The 17,055-nt window shown below is 38.8% G+C and overlaps 1 long non-coding RNA gene across 1 annotated transcript; it reads left to right on the top strand.

Annotated features, from left to right (window-relative positions):
* The first annotated feature begins 861 nt into the window (after positions 1–861).
* Positions 862–16,687, top strand: LOC120535016. Its single transcript, XR_005634847.1, has 6 exons — positions 862–913; positions 1,040–1,116; positions 1,370–1,485; positions 12,924–12,980; positions 14,718–14,845; positions 16,572–16,687. It is a non-coding gene; the product is annotated as an uncharacterized LOC120535016 (long non-coding RNA).
* The last annotated feature ends 368 nt before the right edge of the window (positions 16,688–17,055 follow it).

Below are 17,055 nucleotides of genomic sequence, written 5' to 3'. Positions count from 1 at the left end.
TGTCTTTACCAACTGTTGACATTAAACAGCTACCTAAAGACATTCATCAGAAAATGCTTACATAGGAGATGCCAGAGACCCCAGCAAACAATCGACTCCAATCTGAACCCCGCAATCCCACCTGGCACACAATTCCTAATCATTCATGGGGTATCAGAAGGTACAGTATGTATCCTGTCCAGAGCAGGAATCAAAGTAGTGCACAAGCCTATGAACACACAGCGCACAGGTTTTTTTAATGCTAAAAGCAAGAAATCAGCAGCAGAGACATGAAACTCAGTTTACAGCATACCATGTAATGCGTATCAAGCTGTATATGTGGGACAAACATCAAAAACACTTGCCGCGCGTATACAGGAACATCACAAGGCAGTCAGAAGGAAGGACCGACAGTCTCTGATTTGCACACTTACAAGTTTGACCAAACACACATTGAAATGGAACTCAGTGCAAGTAAAATTCAGTGCTAACTGGAGAACTGGTGGAAATGTGGTTATCCAATGAAAACGCCATTAACTGACATTTGGACATGAACCCAGCATATGCAGGTTTGAAAAGAAGAACATCTAAATGATAAAAAGACTTTATAATCGATCCCCTCAAACCCCACCTCATCACACACCCCCACATTTCAATGGAGTTTCCACATTTTGGAGTTAAGTGTTTTAATTATTTATACACTTTTACATAACAGTATAGTGAATTTATTATAATAATAATAATAATAATAATAACTCCTTTGTAGGGTTCTGAGTATTAACAAAGATTAGAAAAACAAACAAAACAAACAAAATGAAACAAGGAACATCTGTCATGATTTAACCACAGGCACTTTATAGAAACAAGTCAGATTGACGGTTACACACAATGTGTGCTATTCAAAGCACAGAGTACAATTTCGAGCTTAATCAAGGTGAGAGTCTTTTATATACTGTTTTGCATTCAGTCGTTTTGGCTCATGTCGAATTCAAATGTGTTTAAGTTGTTACTCAGAAATGAGTCAACTAGTGTTGTGTTTTTAATTCCCTTTTTTTTTTAGGACTGTAGCCAGTAATGCTGTGAGGCTAACAGAGAGATAATTGCTTGACACAGACACATTTCAGGTGGTGCACAATGGTAAAAGTATCTGTTTTCCATGCCTTAGGAAAGACACCTGTGTTACAGTAACATTTAAGCAATTCTGAAATACAGCAGCTGCATATTTCATCAGCTTTTCTCCCAGATTATGTTAACATTTGACAGTTCCAAACTGTGAAAGTTCTTAAAGAAAAGTTTGACTTTTTATGTTTTTAGACTCCAGGTTCTCTGCCATGCTTGCTGGTGCAGTATATTGATTCCTAATTTCCACTTTTGTTGCTTTGAATTGCAGTGCAGCCGGGTATGAAGCTGGCAATGCAAACTCCAAGCTGAGGGCACTTCTAGGTGGGGCAGAGAGGTGCTTATCTGTGCAAGCAAATGCCACCCAAGGTTAAAGATGTAACTTGGGTAAGTGAAATTCCACCTAGCATTTCCGCCAGCCCCTGGCCAGAGGAGTAGGTTCTGCTTGTTTTATCTATTATAATTCCTTTCTGTCCACAGTGTTCATAAATACAATATGTATGTCAGCAGACAAGGAAGTCACCCTCTATTCACATTTCCTCATGATGTAAATTACTGCAATCTCAGACATTCTTTCAGAAGCAAAGCAATTAAGAAAATTATTTTAAAGAAGGTAGTCATTAGAAGATTATTTTAAAGTAAAACCTTTTTTTGTTAGCTAATCATTAAATGTCTTTTCTTTTGTGAATGTGTGCCCATAACCATTCAGACTAGACATTATGAGTTTTATACTTTTGCTATTCTTCTAGTTAGACTATTATTGTTTTAGTGCTGCTCAGTTCCTATCACACCTTTTGAGGAGGCTGTGAGATTAATTTTGCTGCTGTTGCATTACATATTGGCCCTAACACAGTGCAGCTAATTCAGGCCAAGAGATTCAAAAAAGATACTTTGGTCTAACTATCCATCTATTATCCAACCCGCTATATCCGAACTACAGGGTCGCAGGGGTCTGCTAGAGCCAATCCCAGCCAACACAGCGCGCAAGATAGGAAACAAACCCCGGGCAGGGCGCCAGCCCAGCGCAGCTTTGGTCTAACTAACACCCTATATAATATGTATTGTGAATATACAGTGCTAATAAAAAGTATTAACTCCCTTGTATAATGTTCACATGTTATTGTTGTACTATATTGAATCACAGTGCATTAAATTGACTTTTTTGACATTGACCAAAAAAATACACTTTATTGTCAAAATGAAATCACACTTCTGCAAAATGGTCTAAATTAATTACAAATATGAAACAAAAAATAATTACTCATGTAAGTATTCGACCCTTTAATATGACAAACTTAAATCATCATCACAGGTGAAGCCAATTGATTTAGAAATCATGTAATTAGTTCAATGGAGATCACCTGTCTGGGTGTCTGATCCCGAAGGTCTAATGTGTGGTGAGTCGGTATGGCAGCATATCCCACACAGTTAAAACAAAAAGAACAGTTCAAGCAACTCCATGAAATGGTGATTGAAAATGACAAGTCAAGGGGTGGAGAAAAACAAATAACCAGGTCTCTGAATATCTCTTGGTGTCCAGTTAAATCAATCATTAAAAATGGAGGGACTATGGCACAGCTGTGAAGCTTCCTAGAGCAGGTTGTCCACAAAAACTTAGCGATAGTGTAAGAAGACGACTGGTGACCAAGAGACATATGAGAACTCTGAAGGAGTTAGAAGCTACAGCAGCTCAGATTGCGCAGACAACAAATTTTATCTGGGAGCTTCACCGGTCACATCTTTATGGATGAGAAAGCAACAGACAGAGTTTCGCAGAAGGCACATGTGAGACTCTGAAGTCAGCTGGAAGAAGATTGAACTTTTATTTCATGTTTGGTGTAAAACACTGCATACTATCAAAAACACACCATCCTCATTATGATTAATGGCCGTGGAAGCATTATGCTGTGGGGACATTTCTCTGCACAAGGCTCAGGAAGGCTTGTGAAAGTAAAGAGCAAAATACTGGAAATCCTGGAAGAAAACCTGATGTAGTCTGCAAAAAAATGTACATTTTGGAAATTATTTGTTTTCCAGCAAGACAACGAATCCAGGCATAAAGCCAGAGCTACTCAAGAATGACTTAAAACCAACAATGTCAATGTCCTGCAGTGAGCAAGTCAGAATCCAGATTTCCTTGATGATTTGTGGCTGGACTTGACAAAGGCTGTTCACTTATGGCCCAGTGCAACCTGAAAGAGTTTGAGCAGTTTTGCAATAAAGAATGGAGGGAAAGCTGATAGAGAGAGACCTGTACACACATCTACTAAATATTGACTTGAAGGGAGTGATCGACTATATTTTATTTTAAACGTGAAATTAATTTGTCTGCTTTGCAAACATCTTTGATAATATAGAGACTTTTTCTGTTGATCAGTGCAAAAAGACAAATTAGTTCAATTTATTCAAAATAAAATTTTTAAATTTTACAGGCACTGAATAAATATACTATATACTCTCTCACTCACACACACGCACAGGTATATACAATAAAGTAATATAAAACTTCACATAGAAGATTTCATAACGAATGTGTTAATATAACCTTTATTCTATTATATGGTGTTCTTATTATTACACAAAAACAATCTGCACTGCAGAAAAGAAAGAAGAGTGCACCTGAGTTATGGTTCCCTTTTTCTTCGGTCTTAAAAGAAACTGGGTCATTCCTTATATACCAGCAAGTAAACAAAGATGTATGCAGTTCTTTATGTGGCAATAACAGTCCATACCTGAGTCATCAATTCATCCAACAGCAGGTTGTTGGTTAAATGGTGTTTAACTAACGGTATAAATTTACAGTGCATTCGGAAAGTATTCAGAGCGCATCACTTTTTCCACATTTTGTTATGTTACAGCCTTATTCCAAAATGGATTAAATTCATTTGTTTCCTCAGAATTCTACACACAACACCCCATAATGACAATGTGAAAAAAAGTTTACTTGAGGTTTTTGCAAATTTATTAAAAATAAAAAAATTGAGAAAGCACATGTACATAAATATTCACAGCCTTTGTCATGAAGCTCAAAATTGAGCTCAGGTGCATCCTGTTTCCCCTGATCATCCTTGAGATGTTTCTGCAGCTTAATTGGAGTCCACCTGTGGTAAATTCAGTTGATTGGAAATGATTTGGAAAAGCACACACCTGTCTATATAAGGTCTCACAGTTGACAGTTCATGTCAGAGCACAAACCAAGCATGAAGTCAAAGGAACTGTCTGTAGACCTCCGAGACAGGATTGTCTCGAGGCACAAATCTGGGGAAGGTTACAGAAAAATTTCTGCTGGTTTGAAGGTCCCAATGAGCACAGTGGCCACCATCATCCGTAAGTGGAAGAAGTTCGAAACCACCAGGACTCTTCCTAGAGCTGGCCGGCCATCTAAACTAAGCGATCGGGGGAGAAGGGCCTTAGTCAGGGAGGTGACCAATAACCCAATGGTCACTCTGTCAGAGCTCCAGAGGTCTTCTGTGGATAGAGGAGAACCTTCCAGAAGGACAACCATCTCTGCAGCAATCCACCAATCAGGCCTGTATGGTAGAGTGGCCAGACGGAAGCCACTCCTTAGTAAAAGGCACATGGCAGCCCGCCTGGAGTTTGCCAAAAGGCACCTGAAGGACTCTCAGACCAGGAGAAACAAAATTCTATGGTCTGATAAGACAAAGATTGAACTCTTTGGTATGAATGCCAGGCGTCACGTTTGGAGGAAACCAGGCACCGCTCATCACCAGGCCAATACCATCCCTACAGTGAAGCATGGTGATGGCAGCATCATGCTGTGGGGATGTTTTTCAGCGGCAGGAACTGGGAGACTAGTCAGGATAAAGGGAAAGATGACTGCAGCAATGTACAGAGACATCCTGGATGAAAACCTGCTCTAGAGCGCTCTTGACCTCAGATTGGGGCGACGGTTCATCTTTCAGCAGGACAACGACCCTAAGCACACAGCCAAGATATCAAAGGAGTGGGGGACAACTCTGTGAATGTCCTTGAGTGGCCCAGCCAGAGCCCAGACTTGAATCTGATTGAACATCTCTGGACAGATCTTAAAATGGCTGTGCACCGACGCTTCCCATCCAACCTGATGGAGCTTGAGAGGAATGGGCAAAACTGGCCAAGGATAGGTGCACCAAGCTTGCAACATATTCAAAAAGACTTGAGGCTGTAATTGCTGCCAAAGGTGCATCGACAAAGTATTGAGCAAAGGCTGTGAATACTTATGTACATGTGATTTCTCAGTTTTTTTATTTTTAATAAATGTGCAAAAACCTCAAGTAAACTTTTTTCACGTTGTCATTATGGGGTGTTGTGTGTAGAATTCTGAGGAAAAAAATTAATTTAATCCATTTTGAAATAAGGCTGTAACATAACAAAATGTGGAAAAATTGTTGTGCTGTGAATACTTTCTGGACGCACTGTATGTGATGCATTGTGAAATTTAATAAAATCCAAATACTCTGACTCAGTCAGGGATACAACCTTTACATGACGATAAGTAAATACGACTCTATAAACTTCCCTCACAACAGACAGATAGTGAAACCAGTACATGATGTATAATGGAAGGTGCTACCTTCTGTATAGATATGAGAGGTTTTCCCTATATATTTATATTATATATATTGTGGAAGCCAGGGGTGCTCCAGCCACCCCAACCCCAACATTGACAGGCAGAGACACGAGTTTGCCACACAGCACATGTTTATTGTTTAGTGCTTTTCCTCTGCTACCTACAGCACAGTACAAACACAGATAAGCACAGTCCAGTACAAAACTCTTTCCTGCTTCTTATTCTTCTTCATCTTCTCCGCCTCCACTCCTCTCCTGGTAAGCTTTCTTCACCTCTTCTCCACTGTGGCTTTCCAAATGGAGTGAGGCAGCTCCTCTTAAGCAGACTCTGGGAGTATTCCTGGTGGCTCATTAATCAGACCTGGAATCACTCTCAGGTGTGGTGAAAGCCCCATGCAGGGCTCTGCAGCATCTCCTGGCAGCCTCTATGAAACCCAACAGGGCTGTGCCACACTCCAACTCCCATCATGCCCTGCAGGAATTCATGGTGCCACAGCTGACCAGGAGGGCAGCCCTCTAGCATCCCCGGGTGATGTAGTGTCTTGTAGATGCTCTCTCCCCCAGTCCTTCCATACAGCTGACATGCCAAGTGGGTAATGGCCATGGCCACCCATCACAATATACAATATATATATAAATAATTTAAATTTGGTGGCTGGGTCCAGAAATGACAGCCCACGAATAGATAAAAGTTGGGATGCTAACTGGGTTGTCCCATTTAATCAACAAAAAAAGTTCAACAAAAGAAACACTTTATTGCATTATGTTTCCAGCCCTTAGGCAAAAATATAAACAAAAGCTAAACTGTTTTGGCTCTGAGCCGCAGCATTAAGGGTCAATCACAGGAGCTCCATCTGGTGGGTTGCCTCCTTTTGGGCAGCCGGTTTTCTTATAAATGATGAACAGGAAGGGGCGTGGCTAAGTGGCTAACTGGGAAATAGGCAAAGAGAATGTTAGTACCAAAAACCTCTCTTGCTCCAGCAGGTTATTACATGCCTCAGTCGGGCCCATGAGGCTATCCTCCAACACACATGCGTGACAATATATATTTATTGACATTAATTTACTATATGTAGAGCTATAATTTCTAATTGATTTGGAAAGTTCCTTGTCTGCCACTCATGTTCCATTATAAAGCACCTTTCAATATTTTTTATCATTTTCATCTCATAATTGATGTTGTTACTACCAGTCACATTAAGTCACCATACATCAATCTATATATAGAAATATTCAAAGAAGTAAGGAGGATGAGCAGGGTTCATCTGTTCATAGTTCAAGCTGGGGTTCAGTAATTAAAAAAATTACAAAGAAACAGATAATTTTTACAAAAGTAAATTTCAAATGGGATCAGTGACCATTAACATTTGTACTCTCAGTGACTGAGACCGAGAAGGTCAAGGGTCAAATTGTTTTTCAGCCTGTAAACATGATATTGGAAATTCAACCCCAGTTTTGAACAATCCATGGTGGGCCCTAAGTGTTTAAAGCAATTGGAGTATTATGCATGATGTTGCTATTATGCAGTGAGCACTTAGGAAAATTACATGAAGGGGCTTAGGTTTTGTGATTTCAGTTATTACAAGCAGTAAGGTGCACACGACATGAGGCTTTTTGTTTTAGGTTAGAGCTTTGGTACACAGCCATTTTCAGCCAGGTGATCGCGTGTTCAGGAATACTGCACATCCACTGTAATTTGCCAATAGTTCTGCATGCTCACTTTACTTACACTGTGTTTAGCACAGTGAGTAGGTGAGTAGTCACTTGTACTTTGATTGGTATGTCTGTTGTGGTTGTCAGAAGGGATTTTTAAATCAAACCTCAATTTCCATTTCCTCCGGATAAATTCTGAAGCAAAAGAGATTGCAAAATAAGTCAATGAGTGACACTCGTAAAAACTAGTGTTACTTAGACTCACTTTGTGAAGGAAAAATATGGACAAACTATTCATTTAGTCATATTCCACCCAAACAAAATTAACTTTTTAATGACATTTAACCCTCAGGGGGATTTTCAACTTTTACTTCAAAATATAATTAATATTCATTGTGAAAAATAAATTCAGAAACTATTAAGCATTGTGGCAAACGACCGATGACCTTGCCCCACCGGGACACCTGGAGAAGGGAAGGAACGGGAGAGGGGGGCATATCTTCCCTGGGGCTCAAGAAGGCAGCTCTCCCGGATTATATCAGGGCCATGGATTGGGAGCTTGGAAGCTCAGCCCTGTTGGTGTCTGTGGCCACCGCCAGGGGGTGCCTGAATGATCCCGGAGCCCTGAATGGCAGCACTTCCGCCACATCAGGAAGTGCTGCCGGAAAAGGAACCAAATGCACCTGAAATGCTTCCAGGTGCCCATGCAGCACTTCCACCACACCCGGAAGTGCTGCAGGAAGTTCATCAGGGTGCACCTGGAGCACATCCAGGTGCAATATAAAAGGGGCCACCTCACTCCATTCGAGAAGCCGGAGTCAGGAGGCAGAGGACGGAGCTTGCGACTGGAGGAGTGGAGGAGGCAGAAGGAAAAGAAGTAGAAAAGAGGAGTTTTATGTGCTGGTTTATACTTGGTTGTGTAATAGGAAAAATAGAATAAATGTGTGTGTTTTGGACATTGTGTGTCTTTGGTGAATGTCTGTAGCCGGGTTGGTCTTCTACGGCATATATTTTGCTATAATATTCTATTTCAGCCTGGTCTAGGCAGTCTGTGTGAGCTTGACTAGGGTCTCTAAAATGGTCCAGTGTGAGTGAGTGGGATGGATTTCATCCAGGGCTATTGACCCCTCTTCCCTGAATTAGAGAAATGGGTTTGAAACTGAATGAATGGATGGATTAAGGCCTGGTATAACATCAAAAGTGATAAACTTAATTCTGAGTTTTTTAAACAGGTAGAATCTGTCTTTCTGATGTTTACTCTATTTTTACTTAGTGATTTAAAAATATATGCTGATTCACTGGTTTGCAAATTCACTGATGTACTTCTGTTTAAAAGCCATACCATATAAACTTCAGAATGGGTCAATAACCTGAAGCTAAGCATATTCAGGCCCTAGTCAGTACTTCAATGGGAGACCATCTAGGAAAAGGTTGGGTTGCTTTTGGAAGAGGTGTTGGACAGGCCAACAGGGGACACTTACCTTGTGGTCTGTGTGTGGATCCCAATGCCCCAGTGCACTGACAGGGACATATGGAGCCATCCTTTGGATGAGATGTAAAACCAAGTTCCTGACTCTGTGGTCACTAAAGATCCCTGGGCATTCTTCGTAAAGAGAAGGGTTTATCCCAATGTCCAGGCTAAACTGGCCTCAATGGCTATCTCTCTCACCCCTTCACCACCTAATATCTAGTGTGTGATGAGCCTACTGGCACAAAAATGGCTGTTGTCGCATCATCCAGGTGGTTGCTGCTCGTTAGTGGTGGTTGAAGAGGCTCCCCACTCTCTTGGTAAAGTCTTTTAAGTAGTGAGAAAACATATATTGTAAATGTAAGGAATTATTATCTCTATAAATATTGTAACTTTCTGCAAAGTGTTCATTCCAATTCAAACTCATAGAGTGTAGGTGTCTATTTTAGAAGCATTAGGTGCAAGGTAGGAAATGATCCTGAACAAGGCACCAGTCCTTAACAGAGTCAACTGACATGCACACACCCACACAAAGACACACACCTTCATGACCAGGCCGGTTCAGATCCATCAAATAATATGCCAGGAATGTCTTTTCAGTGTGAGAGGAGACCCAGAGAAATAAAACAACTCAGATATGGAAATTACATAAAAACTTGACGCAGGCAGTAAATGGTGAAACTGCAACAAAGCAGTGCGATCCTATGCACCACTGTAATGTCCAAGTCTTATTAATAGATACAATTTTATTTTAATTAGAAAGATAATCAAGGTTAAAAACTATCCATACCTCCATTTTTGAAGGCTGCATCAGCAGTTTCAGGCTTAGGTAGGAAGAAACTCTGTCTGAAGGCATGCTCACTCACACCAGACTGATTTGACCATTGTCAATAATGAACCTAACATTCTTATTTTTTGGAAGTTAGAGGAATCTGTAACAAAATTTACACAGACTTAGGGAGAACATGCAAACTCCACAACTGTAGTGACCAGATAGAAAACTAAAGAGGTCCACGGGGAAGCACAGGTAACGTTTGAAGTTACAGATCACTGATTTGTTAAAATTGTAATGAAAAAAATATTTTATGGTTTCTTCAGGAATAACCAGTTTGAAAATGAAAAATTCCAAAATGAAGGATATGATTTAGAAAAAAAATAAGAAATAAACAAAGGGAGAAAACACAAAACAAAGTAAACAATAGTAAATACTTGTACAAACATGCAGTTCATCTAACCAAACAAGTAAATCCCTGCCTAAACTGTGCTCACTAACAGACCTGTCTATGCACCAGCACTCCGACTATTGGTACTGTTTTCATCTTTCCCAAAAACATGGCCTATCATCTCCTATGCAGTCTCTTGCCTTGTCTCACTTTTTGACTACAAGCTGACTTGGGCAATGATCCCAGCCAGGATTTTCTTGTGGGTAAACCATCTCTGTGGTCAGGGAATTGTTCTTAAGAGCTCTTTTTATGTTCCTCTTTTTTGTTTCTGTCATCCTGAATTCCAGCTCACCATTAACAGACCAGGCAAATCCCCAGGTAGCGTGTTCATCATAATTTATACCAAGGAACTAGGTGTACTGCACAGGAATCACTCACTGCCACCTATAAAACTAGAGGATTCTTACCTCACTAATACTAACTGCTTTGTTATAAGCTCCATGCATATTGCTCACTTTCTTTGTTACTAAATTACTCTTCTTAACCGTTATCTATTCTGCACTGGTATCTGTTCTTGGTGCAGAGTCGGCCACACCACTCATTCATTCATTTCCAGAGCTTTACTCCATCATGGGGCAATCTTTCTGTATTATATATCATTTTACAATTATAAATTAACGTATCCCTAATAGAAACAGTGTTAGTGCAGAATGTACAGTATATGGCTCACCAGGACTTAACTTACTTCCTTGTCCTTGTATCTTCAATACCCTGACATGCTATAGACTGTTACAGTTACATCTTAAATAAGCACTATCAACTTCATTGAATACAGCTTTGAAATACAGACTTAAAAGGTGCTTCTAATAGCAACTTTATACCTACTACACTCATAGCACTCAAAAACTCATACAGTAGTTGAAGGTAGATGGGTAGATGGGCCTTGGACAACTAATCTCAGCACCTACATCACTTAGCTTTTTTCTCTCTCACTCTCCATTTCCTTACTATGCTGTGTATTGCTGAGTTGAAAATTTCAGTCCACTTTATTATCAACAAATGTTCCAGGTTCATCCTTGGGAGCTCCCAAATCAAACAAAAGAGACGTTCCCTTTAACATGTTCTGGGTCTGCCAGTCTGTATTAGATTCCCAAATGGCATCTAACATTAACTCTAACTGGTATCTCTCAATCCAGAGAACCAGCAGTTCTGGTGATACCCTGCTCATCTCATCTTGGAGAGTGAGAAGAGAAACTTTGTACAGGAAGTTCATTTCCAACACATCTAATTCTCTTGCTCATTATACAAAGCTGATGAACATAACTATCGACCTAGCTGTATGCTGATCTTTAAATTAAAATCTGTGACTAAAGGCTTATCTCTTTTCACCACAATAATATTCACAAAACTGCTGCTACTGTGCTGATTCAGTTGTCAATCTGATGATAGCCCAAATCATTCACAAGAACCCAAAATACCTAAATTGCTCCACTTGGAGCAGCTGCTCATGTTGTACCTTCAGAGTGCAAGCCAATCAAAGCAGCCTTGAAAGAATCCTTTTTTATGAAGATTAAAAGCAGTTTAAAATGAACTATGTTATAAAATGTACTCATCAGTCTAAAACCTGTTTTGATAATACCGAGACAGCAAAGTCAATCATAGAAGCAAATAGTGCAAAATCCAAGGCAAATGATAATGCCACTCCATCTCTCGGTACAGTCTTACACATACACACACCCCTAAATTCTCTCATTTAAGGCAAATTTCAGATCATCATTTAGATGTTTTAAAATAAAAGTAAATAAAACTTAGAGAGACAGAGGGAGAAAATAGAAACTCCATATTGACTGTGACATTAAACACCTGACTACACTACAGGTGGTGCAAAATTGACATATCTAAATCTAACATCCAGTCTGTATGTCTGTTCACTTTTTACCAGAGAACTACTTAACGGATTTCGATCGAGTTTTTTTTATAATTTGCTTGAACATTCCAGTTGATTTTGCGACTTTGCGCTAAGTATCATAGTTCACTTGCAATACCGATTTATTTGCACGAATCCAAGATACATGCTGCTGGCTGAGGGGAGTTGGCGGGACGCTTTCCTCACTCACACACCATCCTCTATTTGAGTCGGTCTACCTCTCGACATGTGTTGGAGCGTACCTTGCCTCCGCTTAGCTAGCAATACCTCTTTGTTCAACAGACATTATCATCTATGGATTGTTAAGGAGTAACATTTCATGTTTTTGTGAAAGCTATTTGTGTTTCAGAGTGTAGCTGCTGATTGCCAGAGATATCATGGCCACGTGCTTTTCTCGCCACGCAGGGGACTCTCTCCCGTCAGATTTGAACATGATAAGATACAGTGCCAATGTCTATTGATCGTTAAAGTTTGTCCTGTGGATATGGTTTCCTGCCATCCAAGACAAGCAGTGAATGACAATGACAGTGCAACTGTGTATGCAGTGTTGCCAATACCCTAGAAAGCAATTGTCCTTTCTTTGCACAACCCCCTTAAAAAAAATGTTAAACTCCTAAACCCAAATATCTGTTTGTAGTAAGTGTCAGTATTGCAAAATTGCATTTGAAATGTAACATATTTCAAAGGAAATTCTGCTGGTTTTGCTTATCATCACCTATTGTGATGTAATATTTGACATAATCTACAAAGTGAGATTCTGGCAACTAGAAGGGTGGTGGCATCATGCATTTGGTGAAGCGCACATTTCATTTTACTGTGTGCACCACACATGGCAATACATCTGAAATGAACTGGAATTCAAAAATGCAACACTATTGTCCATCTGTATGTGTTCATTAGGTTTGCAATACCAATCAACAATCAGCGTTAACTGCTTTCCAAATCATAAAAAAATACAGAGGAAATAATCAAAAAATTATAACACAAACTAACTGATGGAGCCAAGCTAAAATAAAGAACAATGATGTGCTATTTTTTCCTATAGCTGATGGAAATGCAGTTTTCAGAATCTGAAGCGAAGAGAACAAGACGTTGCTCTTAAGTGAGTAAAACTCATTAGTTATTTTATTTTACGTTTTTGCTAGTAGAGATTTATTTAAAGCCACTATATAATGATGCTGTACTAAGTTTAGATTCTGAGGCTTTGATGTCAATATGGATTTGACATTTTTAGCAGTTTTTACCTTTGAAATCGAATGCTGCTATTGGTGATGTCCTACAATATGGAATTCTGATGCCATCTCATTCATACCAACACCCCTACTTGACATGCCTTTGGCGCACCTCATAGATGCTTTCTATGGTCCATGTTGTATGTAGTTCATGATGTTATTTCTTTTCAACTGTTTTTTTTCCTTAAAATGCTTAAAATGTTCAAATCATTGCATGGGTCACATAAATGTGCAGACTATAAACATCATTACTGTTTATCATAAGTTAAAGTAAAACACAATTCAGTGTTACAACTTTATTGGCTGGCTGCTGCTTTCTGGGTAAAGCCATTTTAATAAAATTAAATAAAAACAATTATAATACAGCTATATTGCATTCCCCTTCTTCTGTGAACATACAACTGGTGATAAACTCAAAAAAATTTTTCGAGTGAACCAAATAAAAAACCATATCTGAAGACGACTTTAGTTCAGTTTGCTTGCTACCGTTGTATCACATGTATGAACTGAACATTGCAAGGATAGGATTTACAGTTTTTCTACTTTTAATTTCACTTTCCAAAGTTTTCCATTTTATTTGAGGTTTATTTAATTTCTTATTGGTTATATGTTATAGTTCCCCACTTTCTCTAAGGCAGACTTTCATTTCAATATGCTTGTCATGTTTCAGTTTCTATGTTGCTTATGATGTAAACCCTCCAAAACTTTGTAAAAATACTAGATTACAGATCAAAGAGTTACATTCAAATCTGATTGAATCTAACATTTTTGCAAGATGTGCTAAAGGGTGAAATTATATTTACACCCAAAATTCCCATTATTCAATTGTTACCTGTCTGAATACAAAAGAATAGTTTCCTGTAAAATTGTGTTTTTCAACAAAAGCCAAGATCAGTCACTAGGAAAAGCAGGAAGCGATCTTCAGCAGGAATGTGCAATAGTATGTAGCATGTTCAAAAATGAGGAGATCCAGTGAACTAATAATACTGGTCTCTGGTAATAAAAAATAAAGTACAAATTTTTATATACTTCTCATATATCCGATTTATTAACAGCTTTATAGCCAAGGCCATTTATCTTAGAAAATTCCTCAGGCAAAGCTAGTCTCATATAAAATATAACATGGCATAATGCAATTGATTTCATACAATATCAGACCTACAGTATATGTGTATGTATGTCTGTCTACTTTTAAGCTTTGAATCAGGTATTTCATCCTACCTTATGAATGCAGGTAATTCACACAACTGGCTAGACAAGCTGTAAGGGTGCATTCTTTTTTTTTTAAGTTTGATTGACTAAGGTGAAGAGACAGCAGCTTAGTACAGAGATGAAGTAAATGTTTTCAGACCAACATGGACTGTCATCTTTACCTTCTTTGTTAGGTTTGTGCTTTTTCAGTGTGTCACAGTCCTCAATCTCTTTATAAATATCTTTGTGAAGGCAGTTCAAATGTTTGAGTTCATTGAGAGTATCAAGCAATCTATGTAGAATCAACAAAAAAAAAATATACCCTGACCCTGAAATAGAAATGAATAAACTTGTCTAACCTCAGACAGTGCAAGTTGTGATTTTCAGAAATGGATTTGTTTCTTTGTATTTTACAGATTCTCTGCATTTTAAGGATAGATTTTCCTCTTTAACTGGTCTCCATCCAGTGTTGCTACCTGAATTTGGGCCAATGGTTTTTGGGATGGACTCCAACTTTTCGTGACTCCCATATTGGATCAACCAGGTTTGAAAAGTGATATATTTTTTCCTTTAAATAATTTTTCACACTATGCCATTGAGATCTCACGCCCCACAATACTACTGTAGAATAGAAGAAGCAGCTTTAGGTTAAAGAAACTGATGGGTGGACGTTTCATTTAGTGAGATGCAGGTATCTCTTTTTCCACGTATCACCAAAACGTGTCTATTAATGAGACACTACCAATATTTTTATGACTATCTGATAACATCCATAATGCAAACCAACATTTTGTTGAAAAGTACCGCAGATGTCGCCTTGACCCTCTTTGAACTGGTCCTGCTGGATTACTGCCAAAACTACAGAGTGCACATGTATAGTTCTTTGCAGAATTGCTTACATGAGGCTCTTCTGAGAACACTGTTTGCTTGATCCAAAGGCAATTAATTTTAGCACGTTGAATGCCGCCCTTGATATACGAGTGGCTGCTCGAAGGAAGGAGTGAGGCCGTGCATCCCTCTTGTTGAAAGGACTAAGCTTTACCCTACATCTTTGCGCTCTGCCACTCTGATGGGTAACAGGAGTCGTCGGCGGAGAAGTTCTCTAAAGCAGTCGGCGTGAGGGGGGAGGACGTGCGAACAGCGGCACGGATGCCTCTGGGGTCAAGCCTTTAATAATGATTACAAACTGGAGCTAGCTGCTGGAGAGACAGCCCGCAGCTGTGGGCTGGGGGTGCTTTGAAGTCTTGCCCGCCTGTTCCCAGGTCTCAGGCCCCTTTGCATGAGGAGACGCTGCAAGTATGTGTCTGCCTGTGGGAAAGAATGTCACACGACGCCAGTGTGACGGAATTTAGCTAGGGGTGAGGGGGTAAATTATAAAGATTTTAAAAGTAAGCTTTCAAGGTATCAGTGCACTTTCATGAGGCGAAAGGATTTAATCCCAAATTAAAACCAAAACATTCTAATTTCTTGATGGCGAGCAAAGTGAAACCCAGCACACAAAATAAAAAACACGACATTACCGTTTTCTCATTTTCGATCTTGTCTACTCAGCCAATACCACACTAGGGCAGATAATAACCATTTCGAATATTACTGATTTTCTGTCAGTTTCTTTTCAACATATTTGCAGTCCTCCTTATGAGCCAACTGAGTCATTTTATACACTAAATAAAACTGTGAGTGTCAAAAGGGCATTACAAGTGTTAAGATGGAGCTACATTCAGATGGTAAAAGTTTAACTGCAGGTTGATTTTTCACTGGCACTTGAAATCTACAGAGTCATATGCAGGCTACAAAATTACTTTAAAGAACATAGAAATAATGTTAAGCCCACTTTTCCTCTTCAATAATAATGCATTTTATTTAAATAGTGACTTCCATTGTTTTCTATCACGTTGTTGCTTGTTTTCTAAAGCATCTTGCTTCTTATGAAAGCTGCCTGGTAAAATAAATGATTAATTGACAGATTAATGGATTTATTCCATGATTCATTGATTGATTTGCATTATGCATTATTACAGTTATTTGCTCTGTTTTCCTATATGTGAATATGTAACTAACAGTAGATGGCGTGATGATTTTAATATTTACAGCAAAAAACAAACAAAACCAAGGTGGTTACGTTTAAATTAAGACTACTGGCATGAGTGGTCACCACAGTCAAGAATGTAATTTGCTTATGACTGGTACAATAAAGTCAGCTCAACAGAGTGAGGTCAGTGTATAACAAGTTGATGAGCTCTGAATGTATCCTCTTCTACTTCTTTCAGAGATAAATTCTTGTTCATTTGTGAGCAGATGTCCAGCCAGATGATTACCAATGCAAGTGTAAATCTAAGTGATGTTGCCAAAAACGGCTGTAAGGCGGCCAATATGAGGAATATGACAAGAAGCAAGTTTGTTTTATGTTTTTTTTTTTTTAATTAGTTCTTATTTCTATACTATTTGTACCTTTCATCCCATTCTCAGTTTAGTTTCAGTTTCGCAAGATTTGATCAGTGCTGTTAGTTTTTTAATTGGCAACTTTCTTTGATTATTTTTTTTTTATTATGCTAAATCAGTGAATCATTTCACTTTATTTTATGTTTTAGATTAAGATTATCTTGTTTGTAATGATGGTGAAAAAATATATTAATCTTATGCTCTAGTGGAGAACAGACATTTCTGATAGAATGGGAGTCTTATTCATCAAATCTAGACAACAGCAAACAATATAAAAACATTAATCAACAACGTTACTCATGTCGCATAATC

The sequence above is a fragment of the Polypterus senegalus genome, chromosome 9 (genome assembly GCF_016835505.1).
Source record: "Polypterus senegalus isolate Bchr_013 chromosome 9, ASM1683550v1, whole genome shotgun sequence".
Lineage (NCBI taxonomy): Eukaryota > Metazoa > Chordata > Cladistia > Polypteriformes > Polypteridae > Polypterus > Polypterus senegalus.
The sequence above is the reverse complement of the archived record's forward strand: the minus strand, read 5'-3'. Positions and strand labels throughout refer to the sequence as shown.